Source organism: Mus caroli, unplaced genomic scaffold, assembly GCF_978045245.1.
Source record: "Mus caroli unplaced genomic scaffold, Mus_caroli_1 scaffold_8, whole genome shotgun sequence".
Lineage (NCBI taxonomy): Eukaryota > Metazoa > Chordata > Mammalia > Rodentia > Muridae > Mus > Mus caroli.
This window is the reverse complement of record NW_028227263.1, coordinates 55,912,260-55,929,752: the sequence shown is the minus strand read 5'-3', so window position 1 is coordinate 55,929,752 and position 17,493 is coordinate 55,912,260. Positions and strand designations below refer to the sequence as shown.

At 38.3% G+C, this 17,493-nt stretch overlaps 1 protein-coding gene and 1 non-coding gene across 6 annotated transcripts in view; one reads left to right on the top strand and one right to left on the bottom strand.

Annotated features, from left to right (window-relative positions):
• Positions 1-17,493, top strand: part of Dlg2 (discs large MAGUK scaffold protein 2) — a 2,003,181-nt gene that overhangs the window by 99,834 nt on the left and 1,885,854 nt on the right. The window lies entirely within an intron of this gene.
• Positions 13,907-14,036, bottom strand: LOC115031615 (small nucleolar RNA SNORA65). Its single transcript, XR_003837290.1, has one exon. It is a non-coding gene; the product is annotated as a small nucleolar RNA SNORA65 (small nucleolar RNA).

The following is a 17,493-nucleotide window of genomic DNA, read 5'->3' as shown; positions in this document are numbered from 1 at the left end:
AAAACATATATCAATACTATCTTCAGTGTTAACATTCTGACATAAACAAATACACTGGTTTTCCCTGTCCTACTCTTTCTCCTTTCTGCTATTGGTGTAACAGAAGCTGTGCTTTGGGGTGGAACCTTGCAGTTATGGATATAGCTGTTTAAATAGAATTGCTCCAACAGCTGCTGATCTTTCCTCCTAGGAGGAAACAGAAACAAAGTCCTCTAATGTAAATAAGGAGAATAGAACAAAGAGATGAAGTGTCCATGTCCTTATACCTCTGAATACAAGTGGTTATTTCTAGGGGGAAGATCACAAATGTCTCTTGGTTTATAGTGCCTGAAAAGTTTGTTTCTTCCTGCTGTGAAATGTACCTGCTCGGCTAGAAACATTAATTTCTTCCCATTTTAAAAAAAACTATCTGCTCATTTACCTTCCAAGCCTTACCTACTAACAGTTGCTAGTAAATTTTCTTTTTTAGAAATCCCTAACAATGTAGAATGTGCTCTTAACTCTTGGTAATGCCTTCAGTGTGATTCTTTTCCCTCTCTCTGTGCTATGGTATGAGTTATAGGCAGCCTAGTATAAAAGACTTGTCTCCTATATTGGGCTGGAGAGATGGCTAAGAAGATTAAGGTGTCAGCCCCCAAGCCTGATGTCCTGATCTTTGGGAGGAGACAGTTGCCCCTCAACATGTGCTACATACCCAGCATAGATGTACTTAAACTAAAATAAAATTCAATATAATTTCAAAACCAACCAAGAAATTTTCTCCTTTACTGGCTTTCCTTTGCTTCTTTTGAACGACCCAAGAGGTAGTGAGTCACTCCCCCTTCCATGTTAAATTATTGGGTTGAAAAAATTCTCTCTCTCTAAAAAGTAAGGAAATTAATTTGTTTTAAAGATTAACTTCTTATCAAAGCTACTTCTCCTACATTGTGTTCTTAGGGTTTAGCTTGCTTTTTTAATGATATGGTGTATCATTAAGTTATTTACTTGAGATTATTTGAGATTTCTCAATGTAGGCACTTAGACTGTGAACTTCCATGTATAGTTGTTCTAATTGTATCCCATAGATTTTTTTTTTTGTACATTGTGTTTTAATTTTTACTTAATTTTAGGAATGTTTTTTTTTTTCTTCTTGGTTTCTTCAAGGACCTATTTATTGTTTAGTAATGTGTTGTTTAATTTCTATGAGCTTGCATTTTGTCCCAGATAATTAAAGCCTTATTCCATTGTGATCAGATAAAGTGCAAGGAATTATTTCAATTTTCTTATATTTGTTAAGACCTCCTTTATGTTCTAAATATAATTTTAGAGGAAGTTCCATGGGCTGCCAAGAAAATTATGTGTACTATATTCTTTGGATGAAATGTTCTAAAGAGATCTGTTAAATCCTTTTGCTCTATGATATCATTTATTTAAAATGCTCACACACACACGCGCGCACACACACACACAGGCACACAGGGTAGCTTGGCCTATCAATTGGTGAGAATAGGGCTTTAAAATAATTTACTACTCTTGCACAAAGGGGTAAATCTTTGATTTTATCTCTAGCATTATTTGTATTGTGAACTTGGATGTACTTATGTTTGGGCTATAAATGCTTATTTTATTTATTTTTTAAATTTAATTTTTATTTTATGCATATGAATGCTTTGGCTAAATGTATATGTACCATGTGCATGCAGTGCCCTAAAGAGAAGAAGAGGGTTTTGGAGGCCCTGGAAATGGAGTTATAGATAGTTGTGAGCTGCCACATGGTGTTGGGAATTAAACCTGGGCCACCCTTGAGACATATATGTTTAGAATACTAATGTCTTCTCTGAATCAGTATGAAGTGATCTTCTTTATTTTTCCTCACTAAATTTGGTTTGAAGTCTATATTAGCTGGTGATACCTGCTTGTCTGTCTGCTTGGAATACCATTTTCTACCCTTTCACCCTAAGATGGTGTCTGTCTTATGGTGAGGTACATTTCTTTTTGTTGTTGTTGTTATTTTAATTTTGTATCTATTATTTATTTATCATTTATTATTTATTTATTTATTTATTTATAGCTCCAGATTTTATTCCCCTCCCGGTCCACCCTTCGACTGTTCCACATCCCATACCCCCTCCTCGCTCCCGTCTCCAGAGGATGTCCCCATCCCCCCAACCCTCATCCCCCACCCTACCAGACCTCCAAACTCCCTGGGGCCCCCAGTCTTTTGGGGGTCAGGTGCATCTTCTCTGACTAAACACAGTCCTGGCAGTCTTCTGCTGTATATGTGTTGGGGGCCTCATATCAGCCAGTATATGCTGTCTGGTTGGTGGTCCAGTGTTTGAGAGATCTAGGGGATCCAGATTAATTGAGACTGCTGGTTCTCCTACAGGGTTGCCCTCCTCCTCAGCCTCTTCCAGTTTTTCCCTATTTCAACCATAGGGGGCAGCAGCTTCTGTCCATTGGTTGGGTGCAAATATCTGCATCTGACTCTTTCAGCTGCTTGTTGGATCTTTCAGAAGGTCCCTTTTTATGAGTGCTCCATAGCCTCTGTAATAGTGTCAGGCCTTGGGGCCTCTCCTTGAGCTGGATCCCACTTTGGGCTGTGAGGTGCATTTCTTACAAAAACAAGTAAATGGCTCATGGTTTTCCATCCAATTTGCTAGTCTGCGTTTTTTGATTGGGGAACCAAGTTTATTCAGTTATTATTGGAAATAGTTTATTGATTCCTGCCATTGTGTTGATTTTGTAGTGTGTTTCTTTTCTACCTCCCACCTTACTTAGTATTATTCTAGAATGGTTCATTCTTCCCTGTGGCCTGCTTTATGAGTAGGAATATCTTTTGTAGAGATGGCTAGTGGTCATACTTTCCTTTATTCTACTTTTATTGTTAAAAATTCTTATTTCTTCTTCAATTATGATAGAAATATTTGTTGGGCATTGTGTTTTTGATTGGTAATTGTTATGTTCAGAACTTGAAATAAGTAATTTTTAAGTCCTTCTGGCTTTTAAGATTTTAGTAACTGAATGGGCTACTTTTTAAATATATGGCTTTGTTTTTCTTGTTGGTTTCAATATATACATATATATATATATATACATACATACACACACACACACATATATATATATATATTTGTATTGTATACTTAGTGTTTTAATAGTAATATGACCAGGCTGAGGTTCTTTTCCTGTCTTGTAGATATCATAAGTGTCTCCTATATCTGGATTGGCATCTCTTTTCCTAATTCTGTGAAATATTTTGTTATGATTCCTTTGAAATTGATTTCTATGCTCTTATAATAAGAATATTTTTAGATGTCTATAACCACTAAAATTGATATTTTCAGAGGCTCTTCCTAATTTTAGAAGCCTTCTCACTGGTGCCTTCTTAGTCTCTTTGTTTGTAAACCTGTTGTACTCGATTGTTCCAGTTTCTCCACATTGTCTTCAAGCTCAGATATTCTGTCCTCTCCTCATCCATTCTACTGCTAAGTCTTTCAACAGATTTTTTTTTTTTTACTTCCTATGTTCCAGTTTGGTTACTCTTCAATAATTTGTACTTCTTTGTTGAATCTTTCTTTCATATTATCCATAGTCTTTCTTATTTCATTTGGCTGTTTGTATTTTGAACATATTTAAAAATCACTACATTCTCTGACTGGGGTTTTATCTAATTCACTATCAGTAAATGCCATTGCTATGATAATAATGCTTTTTGAAGGAGCCATATTTCCTTGCTTGTTCATGTTTCTTAGGATGTCGCATTGGGATTTATGTAATTAGAGTTATTTCTTTGCTTGGCTTAACTTTTATGAGCTATATTTTTCAGTTGAAGTATTTTTTCTTTTTTTAGGGAACAAGAAGAAACTTTGTTCATAACGTAATTAAACATTACTGACTGATCAAATTAATTATGGTGGAGAGCCCAGAGCCTTTTTTCACTCATTCATACTATAAGCTCTTAGTGAGATTACATTAAACACTGTCCAAGGGATATACAAAGAGCTATCCATGATTTTGCTCTTCTTTTGGTTTATAGATTCTTAAATTAAAAAGCCAGAGAAAATAAATTCAGTGGATTATCATCACTAGGATAATCATGAATGCCTGGGAATATTTTCCAGATTTCATATGGTCAGGAAATTTGGTGGGAACAGTGGGTAAGTACAAGTTTGCAGTAAGAGAGAGATATTACAGCAGAAAATCAAACACAGGTAGAGAGTTTTTCAGTTGAATAACATGGTAAACTAAAGTTATCTTGCTTGTGGTGTGGGGAAGAGCCACATAACCTCTTCACACTGAGAGTCTCACCAAGGACTGTTGTTAGTTGACTTAATACTATGCCTGGACAAAGGTAGTCATCCAGCTGAAGTTTTTCCAGTGTTGATGTGGGACTTGGACATGGGACCATTAAGTGTATAGTTCAGAAAAGAATTCCTCTTACCAGGAATTTGGTTACCTGGTGTAAGGGCTATGTTATTACCCGAATAGGATATTGATTGGGAAAGCAACCACAACTATGAAATTGTCATACTAGTCAGTTAATAACAGTTGCCCCTTAGGCTTCAAAAACTGTTGGAGAATGGAAAAGCAAAGATAGTCTTTTGCTTTTATTTATTTGACCAGGGGCTAAAGCTTAAGGCAGGTGTTGGGAATAAGCTTAGGTCCATGTACACTAGTAAAGTAGCTTGAAATCACACAATTGCAAGATGATAGCTTCTTTGACTATGATGGTGAAATAGCTGTAGTGAAAAAAGTCATATTTGAGATATATTTTGAAGAAGAGGTTGACAGGATTCACTGATAGATTAGATGTATGTGAGAGAAAAATTATACTAACTTTATAGTGTTTGTTTTGCTCTGTTGGAAGAATTACAATTCTACTTATTAAGGTAAAGAATATTCACACTCAGTAAATGAGTATTAAGGGAGTGATGATGGAGATATGAATAAGGGATTAGAGAAAGAATGAATATAAGCACAAGATCCTCTACCATCAACATATTGTTGGTGACAAAACGACAAGTTCCAGGAAGAAAGGAACTCTTCTATTTGCTAGTGCACATTTGTACAGACTGGGAGATTCATTCTAGGATGCCTGTTGGTATCAAAATCTAAGAATTCTCAAGTTCCTTCTATAAGACGGCATAGAATTATAGCAAGTAGTGAGATAATAATAGCTATTTTTGTGGCCAGGTGCTTTTTTAATGTCACTTTTGGTCAACACCAGCATAACGGTATGAACAATTTTCTGGTTTTTCTTAATATTTTTATTGATTTTTGTGAAGCCCAATCACATTCACTTCCCAGTCCTTCTAGGTCTACCTCCCTCACTGTGGCTTCCGAAGAAGAAGAAGAAGAAGAAGAAAAGGAGGAGGAGGAGGAGGAGGAGGAGGAGGAGGAGAAGTCTAACAAACAAACAAACAAACAAACAAACAAACAAACAAACAAAAATCAAGTCCAATCTGTGTTGCCCATATACTCACTGAAGCGTGGTCAAACTTACAGTGGCCAGCCCCTTATAACTGAGTCTTTCCCCACTTGCATCCCTGCCAGAGCCATCAGTTATGGAAAGCTGTACTTCAGCAACATTATCACATTTCTTAGAGTTCTGTTTGATGGCTTTCTGCCTAGGCTATTAGATTTTTGGGGGTGGGGAGTGTAGGGGTTGTCATATAGGCCTCCTACGCTCCTCTTTCTCAACTGTGAGTATGATGTCATCAATGCCACTGCAAAAGTAATGTCCTTGCCCTTTACCATAAGCAGGAGTATATCACTCTCTGTAAGCCTATGTGGGCCACTTTCATTCAAAATATTATACAACCTTAAATGTTTATAGAGCATTTTCTTCTTTCTCTTTCTTTCTTTCTTTCTTTCTTTCTTTCTTTCTTTCTTTCTTTCTTTCTTTCTTTCTTTCTTTCTTCCTTCCTTCCTTCCTTCCTTCCTTCCTTCCTTCCTCTCTCTCTCTCTTTCTTTCTTTCTTTCTCTCCCTTCCTTCCTTCCTTCTCCCTTCCTTCCTTCCTTCTCCCTTCCTTCCTTCCTTCCTTCCTTCCTTCCTTCCTTCCTTCCTTCCTTCCTTCCTTCCTTCCTTCCTTCCTTCCTCCCTCCCTCCCTCCCTCCCTCCCTCCCTCCCTCCCTCCCTTCTTTCTTTCTTTCTTTCTTTCTTTCTTTCTTTCTTTCTTTCTTTCTTCTTTCTTTCTTTCCTTCTTTTTCTTTCTTTCTTTCACTTTTCTAACCTAGCATGAGTCATGTCTACTCAAACTGTGTGTGGTAGACCTAACCAATTAATATATTTTCCCACTAACTTTGACAATCCTGTTCATATTCTCAGGTAAATTTAATAAGTACCATTCACCTGTCTGTAACATACCAAGAATGGATATATGAATATTATTTAATGTTGTACTTGATGGAATATGGATTCTTAAAAATTCATTTTGTTTTTTTTAAGAATTCACTAATGGCTTTACAATTTATCAATTTCTAGCTGCTTTTCTGTATTACATTATTTTTAATACATGGCTATTATTCCAAGTGTTAGTTCCAGGTGGTCAAGGAGATGTCTCACAGTCACAGTATCCCTATGGTGTGAGATCAAAGAAACATGGAAGAATGGTCAGTTTCAAGTAAAACCAAGATCAAAGCTGTTAAACTATCTGTTTAAAGCTATTAAACTATCATTGACCCAAATATCAGGTTTCTCATCTTTTTTCCTTTAAAAAAATAGCTTTTTGCAATTGTCAGTACACCTAAATGAAGAGAAAATTCTAGTTTTTCCTTTACTGTTGGTATTGTTTTCTCTTTCCTATTCTTTTTGGCAACCATCTAGACATATTTAAGGGGAGTTTGTAATAAACCAAAGGTTGAACAAGAGACTAAGAGAAGAAAAGTGACAAGGTGTTTTATATTAAGTAGGAAGAGATGACATTCATATATAACTATTGTATAGCCTTTATGTATTTTATATATATGTATAAGAAAAATTATTCTTCATATTCTAGTGAAGATCATCACATGAGCACTGTCAAACAGCATCACAGATCAAAACAACGCAAAACAAGCCAAATGAAAATATAAACCCCAACCCCTTCACCAGTGACTTACTTGCTATGGTGCTGATAATCACATGATAGATTAGTACATGGCAGCACCCCTAACTATGGGTTTATTTTATTTTTTTTAGAAACAGGAAGTTGTAAACCTATACAGAGATCAAGGAACTAAGGTTGTCAGCAAGACAGTAGCAGTCACTCACTGCACAGGGCTGCTAGACACTACAGCTATGACATGTCTTTAGGAGAAATACTGCTTCTAGCAAACTTTATAGCGACAAATAAGAAAGTTAAAAACTATTTCTAGACAGATACCAGGTACCAAAGTTAAATCAGGATCAGATTAATAATCTAAATAGTCCTATATCCCCTAAAGAAATAGAAGCAGTCATTAATAGTCTCCCAACCAAAAAAAGTCCAGTACCAGATGGGTTTAGTGCAGAGTTCTATCAGACCTTCAAAGAAGATCTAACTCCAGTTCTTCACAAAATAGAAGCAGAAGGTGCTCTACCCAATTCATTCTATGAAGCCACAATTACTCTGATACCTAAACCACAGAAAGACCCAACAAAGATAGAGAACTTCAGACCAATTTCCCTCATGAATATTGATGCAAAATCCTCAATAAAGTTCTTGCTAGCCGAATCCAAGAACACATCAAAACAATCATCCATCCTGACCAAGTAGATTTCATTCCAGGGATGCAGGGATGGTTTCATATATGGAAATCCATCAGCGTAATCCATTATATAAACAAACTCAAAGACAAAAACCACATGATTGGGTGGTGGTGGCACATGCCTTTAATCCCAGCACTTGGGAGGCAGAGGCAGAGGAAGGTGGATTTCTGAGTTCGAGACCAGCCTGGTCTACAAAGTGAGTTCCAGGACAGCCAGGGCTACACAGAGAAACCCTGTCTCGAAAACCAAATAAAAAAATAAATAAATAAATTTTTCAGAAAAACCACATGATCATCTCGTTAGATGCGGAAAAAGCATTCAACAAGATCCAACACCCATTCGTGATAAAAGTCTTGGAAAGATCAGGAATTCAAGGCCCATACATAAACATAATAAAAGCAATCTACAGCAAACCAGTAGCCAACATCAAAGTAAATGGTGAGAAGCTGGAAGCAATCCCCCTAAAATCAGGGACTAGAAAAGGCTGCCGATTTTCTCCCTACCTATTCAACATAGTACTTGAGGTCCTAGCCAGAGCAATTTGACAACAAAAGGAGATCAAGGGGATACAAATTGGAAAGGAAAAAGTCAAAATATCACTTTTTGCAGATGATATGATAGTATATATAAGTGACCCTAAAAATTCCAACAGAGAACTCCTAAGCCTGATAAACAGCTTCAATGAAGAGGCTGGATATAAAATTAACTCAAACAAGTCAATGGCATTTCTGTACACAAAGAATAAACAGGCTGAGAAAGAAATTAGGGAAACAACACTCTTCTCAATCGTCACAAATAATATAAAATACCTTGGCGTGACTCTAATTAAGGAAGTGAAAGATCTGAATGATGAGAACTTCAAATCTCTGAAGAAAGAAATTAAAGATCTCAGAAGATGGAAAGATCTCCCATGCTCATGGATTGGCAGGATCAATATAGTAAAAATGGCTATCTTGCCAAAAGCAATCTACAGATTCAATGCAATCCCCATCAAAATTCCAACTCAATTCTGCATCGAATTAGAAAGAGCAATCTGCAAATTCATCTGGAATAACAAAAAACCTAGGATAGCAAAACTCTAGTCAAGGATAAAAGAACCTCTGGTAGAATCACCATGCCTGACCTAAAGCTGTACTACAGAGCAATTGTGATAAAAACTGCATGGTACTGGTATAGTGACAGACAAGTAGACCAACGGAAAAGAATTGAAGACCCTGAGATGAACCCACACACCTATGGTCACTTGATCTTTGACAATGGAGCAAAAACCATCCAGTGGAAAAAAGACAGCATTTTCAACAAATGGTACTGGCACAACTGGCGGTTATCATGTAGAAGAATGTGAATTGATCCATTCCTATCTCCTTGTACTAAGGTCAAATCTAAGTGGATCAAGGAACTCCACATAAAACTAGAGACAGTGAAACTTGTAGAGGAGAAAGTGGGGAAAAGCGCTGAAGATATGGACACAGGGGAAAAATTTCTGAATAGAACAGCAATGGCTTGTGCTGCAAGATCGAGAATTGACAAATGGGACCTCATAAAATTGCAAAGTTTCTGTAAGTCAAAAGACACTGTCAATAAGACAAAAAGGCCACCAATAGATTGGGAAAGGATCTTTACCTATCCTAAATCAGATAAGGGGACTAATATCCAATATATATAAAGAACTCAAGAAGGTAGACTCCAGAAAATCAAATAACCCCATTAAAAATGGGGCTCAGAGCTAAACAAAGAATTCTCACCAGAGGAATACTGAATGGCTGAGAAGCACCTGAAAAAATGTTCAGCATCCTTAATCATCAGGGAGATGCATATCAAAACAACCCTGAGAATCTACCTCACACCAGTCAGAATGGCTAAGATCAAAAATTCAGGTGACAGCAGATGCTGGCTAGGATGTGGAGAAAGAGGAACACTCCTCCATTGTTGGTGGAATTGCAAGTTTGTACAACCACTCTGGAAATCAGTCTGGCAGTTCCTCAGAAAATTGGACATAGTATTACTGGAGGATCCAGCAATACCTCTCCTGGGCATATATCCAGATGATGTTCCAACTGGTAAGAAGGACACATGCTCCACTATGTTCATAGCAGCTTTATTTATAATAGCCAGAAGCTGGAAAGAACCCAGATACCCCTCAACAGAGGAATGGATACAAAAAATGTGGTACATTTACACAATGGAGTACTACTTAGCTAATAAAAAGAATGAATTTATGAAATTCCTAGGCAAATGGATGGACCTGGAGGGCATCATCCTGAGTGAGCTAACCCAATCACAAAAGAACTCACGAAATATGTATTCACTGATAGTGGATATTAGCCCAGAAACTTAGAATAGCCAAGATATAGATACAATTTGCAAAACACATGAAACTCAAAAAGCACGAAGATGGTAGTGTGGACACTTTGCTCCTTCTCAGGATTGGGAACAAAACACCCATGGAAGGAGTTACAGAGACAAAGATTGGAGCTGAGACGAAAGGATGGACCATCTAGAGACTGCCATACCCTGGGATCTATCCCATAATCAGCCTCCAAATGCTGACACCATTGCATACACTAGCAAGATTTTGCCGAAAGGACCCTGATATAGCTGTCTCTTGTGAGGCTATGCTGGGGCCTAGCAAACACAAAATTGGACACTCACAGTCAGCTATTGGATGGATCACAGGGTCCCCAATGGAGGAGCTAGAGAAAGTACCCAAAGAGCTAAAGGGATCCGCAACCATATAGGTGGAACAACATGATGAACTAACCAGTACCCCTGGGAGCTCATGTCTCTAGCTGCATATGTATCAGAAGATGTCCTAGTTGGCCATCACTGGAAAGAGAGGCCCCTTTGTCTTGCAAACTTTATATGCCTCAGTACAGGGGAAGGCCAGGGCAGCAGATGCTGGCGAGGATGTGGAGAAAGAGGAACACTCCTCCTTTGTTGGTGGGATTGCAAGCTTGTACAAACAGTCTGGAAATCAGTCTGGTGGTTCCTCAGAAAATTGGACGTACTACTACCAGAGGATCCTGCAATACCTCTCCTGGGCATATATCCAGAAGATGTTCCAACTGGTAAGAAGGACACATGCTCCACTATGTTCATAGCAGCCTTATTTATAATAGTCAGAAGCTGGAAAGAACCCAGATGTCCCTCAACAGAGGAATGGATACAGAAAATGTGGTACATTTACACAATGGAGTACTACTCAGCTATTAAAAAGAATGAAGTTATGAAATTCCTAGGAAAATAGATGGACCTGGAGGGCATCCTCTTGAGTGAGCTAACCCAATCACAAAAGAACTCATGAAATATGCACTCGCTGATAAGTGAATATTAGCCCAGAAACTTAAAATACCCAAGATACAAGATACAATTTGCAAAATACATGAAACTCAAAAAGAATGAAGACCAAAGTGTGGACACTTTGTCCCTTCTTAGAATTGGGAACAAAACACCCATGAAAAGTGTTACAGAGACAAAGTTTGGACCTGAGACGAAGGGATGGACCATCTAGAGACTGCCATACCCGGGGATCCATCCCATAATCAGCCTCCAAACGCTGACACCATTGCATACACTAGCAAGATTTTGCTGAAAGGACCCAGATATAGCTGTCTCTTGTGAGACTATGCCGGGGCCTAGAAAACACAGAAGTGGATGCTCACAGTCAGCTATTGGATGGATCACAGGGTCCCCAATGGAGGAGCTAGAGAAAGTACCCAAAGAGCTAAAGGCATCTGCAACCCTAGGGGTGGAACAACAATATGAACTAAGCTGCATATGTATCAGAAGATGGCCTAGTTGGCCATCGTTGAAAAGAGGTCTTACAACTTTATATGCCTCAGTACAGGGGAACGCCAGGGCCAAGAAGTGGGAGTGGGTGGTTAGGGGAGTGTGTGTGTGTGTGTGAGCCTATGGGGGACTTTTGGGATAGCATTGGAAATGTAAATGAAGATAATACCTAATAAATTAAAAAAATAAAGTTAAAAACTGTTTACATTCTTAAACATTTTATCTTTGTTATACCATACATTTTTATTGAAATAATTTTTAAAATGTATATATTTTTATTTTGTGTGTATAGGTCTTTTCCTGCATGTGTGTCTGTGTATCATGTATGTTCAGTTCTTGTGGAGGCAGCGGTGTGTTGGATCCTTCCTAGCTGGAATTAAGGATGCTTGATAGACATCCACCACCATGTGGTGTCTGGGATCCAATTTGTGTCCTCTGCCAGACCAACAAGTACTCTTAACTGTTGAGTCATCTTTCCAGCCCATAATGCCTTCCACTTTAATGTAACATAAAACTCTATACCTTTTCAAACTAATAAATTCAAGCATGACAGCTTATATGACAAAAATTGCTACTTTACTTGAAGGGATCAAGATCACTTATTTTTAAAAGGCACAAGTTATATCTGAGGCATGATATTAAAATGCTACAGTGTTTGTGGCTTTGGGGAAAATTTCTGCGTGCTTCAAATTCCTCCTGTATGGATTAATGATAGCGAATTCACTTTGTAGAGTTGTAAAGGACAGTGTACAGAAAGCTCTTGTACTTTTATGCCAATGTTTTTGTCAATTACAATATGTGGATGTAATGTTTCCTGTTTGAGGTGATTAACATAGAATTTTTAAAATTAAAGGGAAAAAACCTACAAAACAGAAAGTACACACCAACTTTCTAGGAATATGTGTGTTTTTAAAATGATACATGCCTGTTTTAATTAGATTTCTGCATCATGAAAGTCCTAGCCAATTGCCTTTTAAAATTGAAAAACACTGCCGTCTTACTAGGGTTTCTATTGTGAAGAGACACCATGACCAAGGCAACTCTTATGATAGAAAGTATAGTTGGGGGCATTAGTACAGTTTCAGAGGCTTATTCTGTTATCATCATGGTAGGAAGAGTGGTGGCATGCAGGCAGGCAAGATGCTGGAGAAGAATCAGAGCTTTGCATCCTAATCCACAGGCAGCAGACAGAGAACCAGTGGGCATCCACAAAGACTTTAGAAACCCCAAAGGTCACATAATTTCTCCAGCAAGGCCATACCTCCTAATCCTTCTCAAGCAATTCACCCACTGTGGACTAAGTACCAACTGTGCAAATATATGACTTTACAGGGTCCTTTCTCATCAAAACACCATAGAAACCTCACTTACTATTCTATAAGGTTGTATATTGGAAACTTTAAAAACATCACATACTATAAAATGCAGTATGGATGTTTTGGCTTCCAGTAAGTCTGTGTACCACATCCATGCAGAATACTTGGATGCCAGAAGAGTGTACAGGAGATCCTGGAACTGGAGTTACAGGAGCTGCTATGTGGGTGCTGGGACTCAAACCTGGGCCTTCCAAAAGAGCAGCCATCTCTTAACTGTTAATCAATCTCTCTAGCCCCTATTATGAATTTTGTTGTCACAAAAAAAAAAAAAAAAAAGGAGACTGTTTCTCACATATGTTAGAAGGCGTTTCTTCCCTGTCCCAAACCCTGCACGGTAAAACTACTTCTCTTTGCTGATAGTGTCTGGTACAGTGTATATAAAAATCCTTAGTGACATTTGCTATCTACCATAGTAGGTATGGGGACATAAGAAATCTTTGTAGTGGTTGCTTTAACATTACTAAAGTATATTTTGTTTTTTTGTATTTATGCTGTTTTACCTGTTCTTTTTCCTTCATTTGTTTTATTTTTACATTTTAATGTTTTGCATTCCTACCTTATCCCCCTTTAAAAAAACATATCTTTCCTCGTAGCCTAGGCTATCTTAGAAATTACAATGTTCCTGCCTTGACTTTTGGTTACTGAAAATACAGGTGGGCTCCACTATGCCTGGCATCTTAATATTGTCTATTTTTTTTTTTTTTTACTGGTTATCAGATAGTCTTTTATTGAAATATTTTCTTGTCGCTTCTTAACTAGCTGGGCACTCCACTGCACCACTGTTGATGTCATCTATGATGTCATGAGGGTGGTGGCCATCCACATTGCAGCCCACAGACTGTGCAGTACCCAGGATCTCCTTGATAGTTCCAGAAAGTTCTCTAGCCAAAGACCAGTGTCTCATCTGTCGGGCAATGTTGACAAACTCATCAAAAGTAATGTTCCCACTGTGTTTAACTGCACAAAGCAAGCACAGGGCCTTTTACAGCTACCCCTGTCTTCTGAGATCATGGTTCCATTTTACCTATCGCTAAGCTGTTCCCATGCTTTCAGCACAGAGCCGTCCACATGTAGGACAGCCCTGTTTCCTAAAAGCTGGGGCTTACTGTCAGCTCACCACTGGATTGCACCAGCCAACAATACTGGTCAGGTGCAGTGGCAGGTGGCTGGAATATTGTCTATTTTTATTGTTTTATTTTATTTTAAACTTTATGCCCCTTGACTCAGCCAGTCTTCAATTTCTATTGATTTTTCAATATATTTTATCATATGTTTTTGTTTAGTTTAATTGTTATTAACATTTTTTATACACCATATTTCGATCATATTCTTTTTCTTCTTCAAGTCCCATTTTAATAATTAGTCTTTGGAATTTTTTGTTTTGTAATTTTATTTCATTGATTCTAATTCTTAAGTTTACTTTAGGTTGAATATGATGTATTTTGCCTCTTCATTTTTTTTCTTTACTTCTTTTACTTAAAAAATTGTTGACTTCCTTTGCTTGATTAAAAGTCTCTCACAGCAACTGTTAAGTCCTCACTTTTAAGCAGGCCATTCATAGCGATTTATTTAAAGGTCCATGGAACATAATAGGTGAGAGGTAGAATGATTATATGTGCTGAACTATGAAATGATGTCTTCAGGACATAACAGTGTCGTTGCAACAAGGAATACAGCTGTGGGCATCTACAAGACACCCCCCCACCCCCCACACATAAGAGTGATTTAGAAAGATATTGTCTGTGGTGATGGGAGAGGATGGGGAAAGAGGGCAATGGGGAGTGAGTACAGTCAGAATATATTGTATATATGCACCAAGCTGACAAACATAAAAATGAAAATCCAGCAAAAACACTCTAGCACATCACAGAGAGATGATTTATTTACTTAATATAGAGTCCTCTAGTATCTAGCTGCTCAAAAATAAGTCTTGGTATTTCTCATAGGAAAAGACATTTCAATTCTGTTGATTTTTGAGGCTCGTTTTATGGTTAACAGCATTGCTCAGATTGCCTGTATTCTTACTGCTTGCCTGTATTCTTACTGCTTTTCTACTGTCTGCTGAAAGAAAGTTTTGTAGCCTCCAACTACAGTCAAGGACTTGTTTAATTATACTTTATGTTTTTCCAATTAATGAGTGGCTAATTTATTTTGTTCATTATTAAAAATTATCTCAATTATATTTCAACATGATAATTTATTTTTACCTTATTCTAATTTAATTTTTATGAATATTGAATTTGCACGACTCAGTTGTTTTTGCTTTATAACTCATTCTATTACTTGCTCATCTGTTAAACGCCTTGAAGTGTGAATCTGTGATGGACGAGGAGTGGCTGGAGGCTGCTGGCTGCTTTTCCTCCTGAGCTCTATGGGACCCTACCTTCCTCAGCAGACATTTTAACGCTTTCAGGAAGGGCTTTTTGAAAAAAACAAACCAAACCAAAGAAACACCTCCCACCCCCTAACTCCAGGTGACTTGGAAGATTCCATAATACAATAGCTACAAGGATTCACTCTCTCCAGCAGGAACATTTCTCTTCTTCTGTGTAGAAAGCAATTGAACTTCGCGCTACAGTGCTACTTTCTGATGTCTCCTGCAGTCTAGACCTCTCGCTGAGATCTCAACAGTCACAATACATATGTGCCAATTAGAATTGAGTAAACTATCAAAAAGTCATATTTGAATCTTAAATGGTCACGACAGTTGGAAGATAGTGTACTAGGAAAACAGCTCTTGTTTGATCTCTATGAGAAAGTGAGTGGGAAAGGATACAGTTGTACTCTGGCTTTACTTTTACACATAGTTCTCATCCACCCACTAGAGTGGCTTTTCTCTTTTTAGGATTGGTGTCCTCCATGCTGCCAAACATAGAACATTCTTTTCAGTTTCACCTAGCTTGAATGCTGCGCTTTGTCTTCAACTTTCTTCTCTTGATTTCCAGTGCCTCACCTGTTCCCCAGTGCCCACTCAGCAGCCTCTCATTAGTCTCTTCATCATCCCTCTGTTCTGTTTCTAAATATTAACAAGTGCTCCTCAGCCCTTGGTCCTCAGCCCTTGGTCCTCAGCCCTTGGTCCTCAGCCCTTGGTCCTCAGCCCTTGGTCCTCAGCCCTTGGTCCTCATCTTTTGCTGTCAGCATAGATGACTGCATACGTTCTCATCAGTTACAAAGTCTCTATAGTTGATGGTGTCCCAGATTTTAGACATAGTCAACCTCTTCTGAGTAATTCATTCATTCAAGAAAAAAAAATGGTCCATCCTTTCGTCTCAGCTCCAAACTTTGTCTCTGTAACTCTTTCCATGGGTGTTTTGTTCCCAATTCTAAGAAGGGGCAAAGTGTCCACACTTTGGTCTTCGTTCTTCTTCAGTTTCATGTGTTTTGCAAATTGTATCTTATATCTCGGGTATACTAAGTTTCTGGGCTAATATCCACTTACTAGTGAGTACATATCATTTGAGTTCTTTTGTGATTGTGTTACCTCACTCAGGATGATGCCCTCCAGGTCCAACCATTTGTCTAGGAATTTCATAAATTCATTCTTTTTAATAGCTGAGTAGTACTCCATTGTGTAAATGTACCATATTTTCTGTATCCATTCCTCTGTTGAGGGGCATCTGGGTTCTTTCCAGCTTCTGGCTATTATAAATAAGGCTGCTATGAACATAGTGGAGCATGTGTCCTTCTTACCGGTTGGGACATCTTCTGGATATATGCCCAGGAGAGGTATTGCGGGATCCTCTGGTAGTACTATGTCCAATTTTCTGAGGAACTGCCAGACTGATTTCCAGAGTGCTTGTACAAGCTTGCAATCCCACCAACAATGGAGGGAGTTACAGAGACAAAGTTTGGAGCTGAGACAAAAGGATGGACCATCTAGAGACTGCCATATCCAGGGATCCATCCCATAACCAGCCTCCAAACGATGACACCATTGCATACACTAGCAAGTTTGCTGAAAGGACCCTGATATAGCTGTCTCTTGTGAGACTAGGCCGGGGCCTAGCAAACACAGAAGTGGATGCTCACAGTCAGCTATTGGATGGATCACAGGGCCCCCAATGGAGGAGCTAGAGAAAGTATCCAAGGAGGTAAAGAGATCTACAACCCTGTAGGTGCAACAACATTATGAACTAACCAGTACCCCAGAGCTCTTGACTCTAGCTGCATATGTATCAAAAGATGGCCTAGTCGGCCATCACTGGAAAGAGAGGCCCATTGGACATGCAAACTTTATATGCCCTAGTACAGGGGAACACCAGGGCCAAAAGAATGGGAATGGGTGGGTAGGGGAGTGGGGGGAAGGGTATGGGGGACTTTGGAGATAGCATTGGAAATGTAATTGAGAAAAATACGTAATAAAAAAAATTAAAAAAAAAAAGAAAAAAATTGTTTGTGTTTCTCAAGTATATGATGGTTAGGCACAGTGAACCACATATGCCTTAGTGTTCTATTGCTGAAGAGACACCATGACTGTGACAACTCTTATAAAGGAAAGCACTTCATTGAAGCTTGCTTTCAGTCTCAGAGGTTTAGTCTATTATCAGAGTGACAGGAAGCATGGTGACACTCAGGCAGATGTGGTGCTAGAGAAGCAGCTGAGCTTTCAACATCCAGATC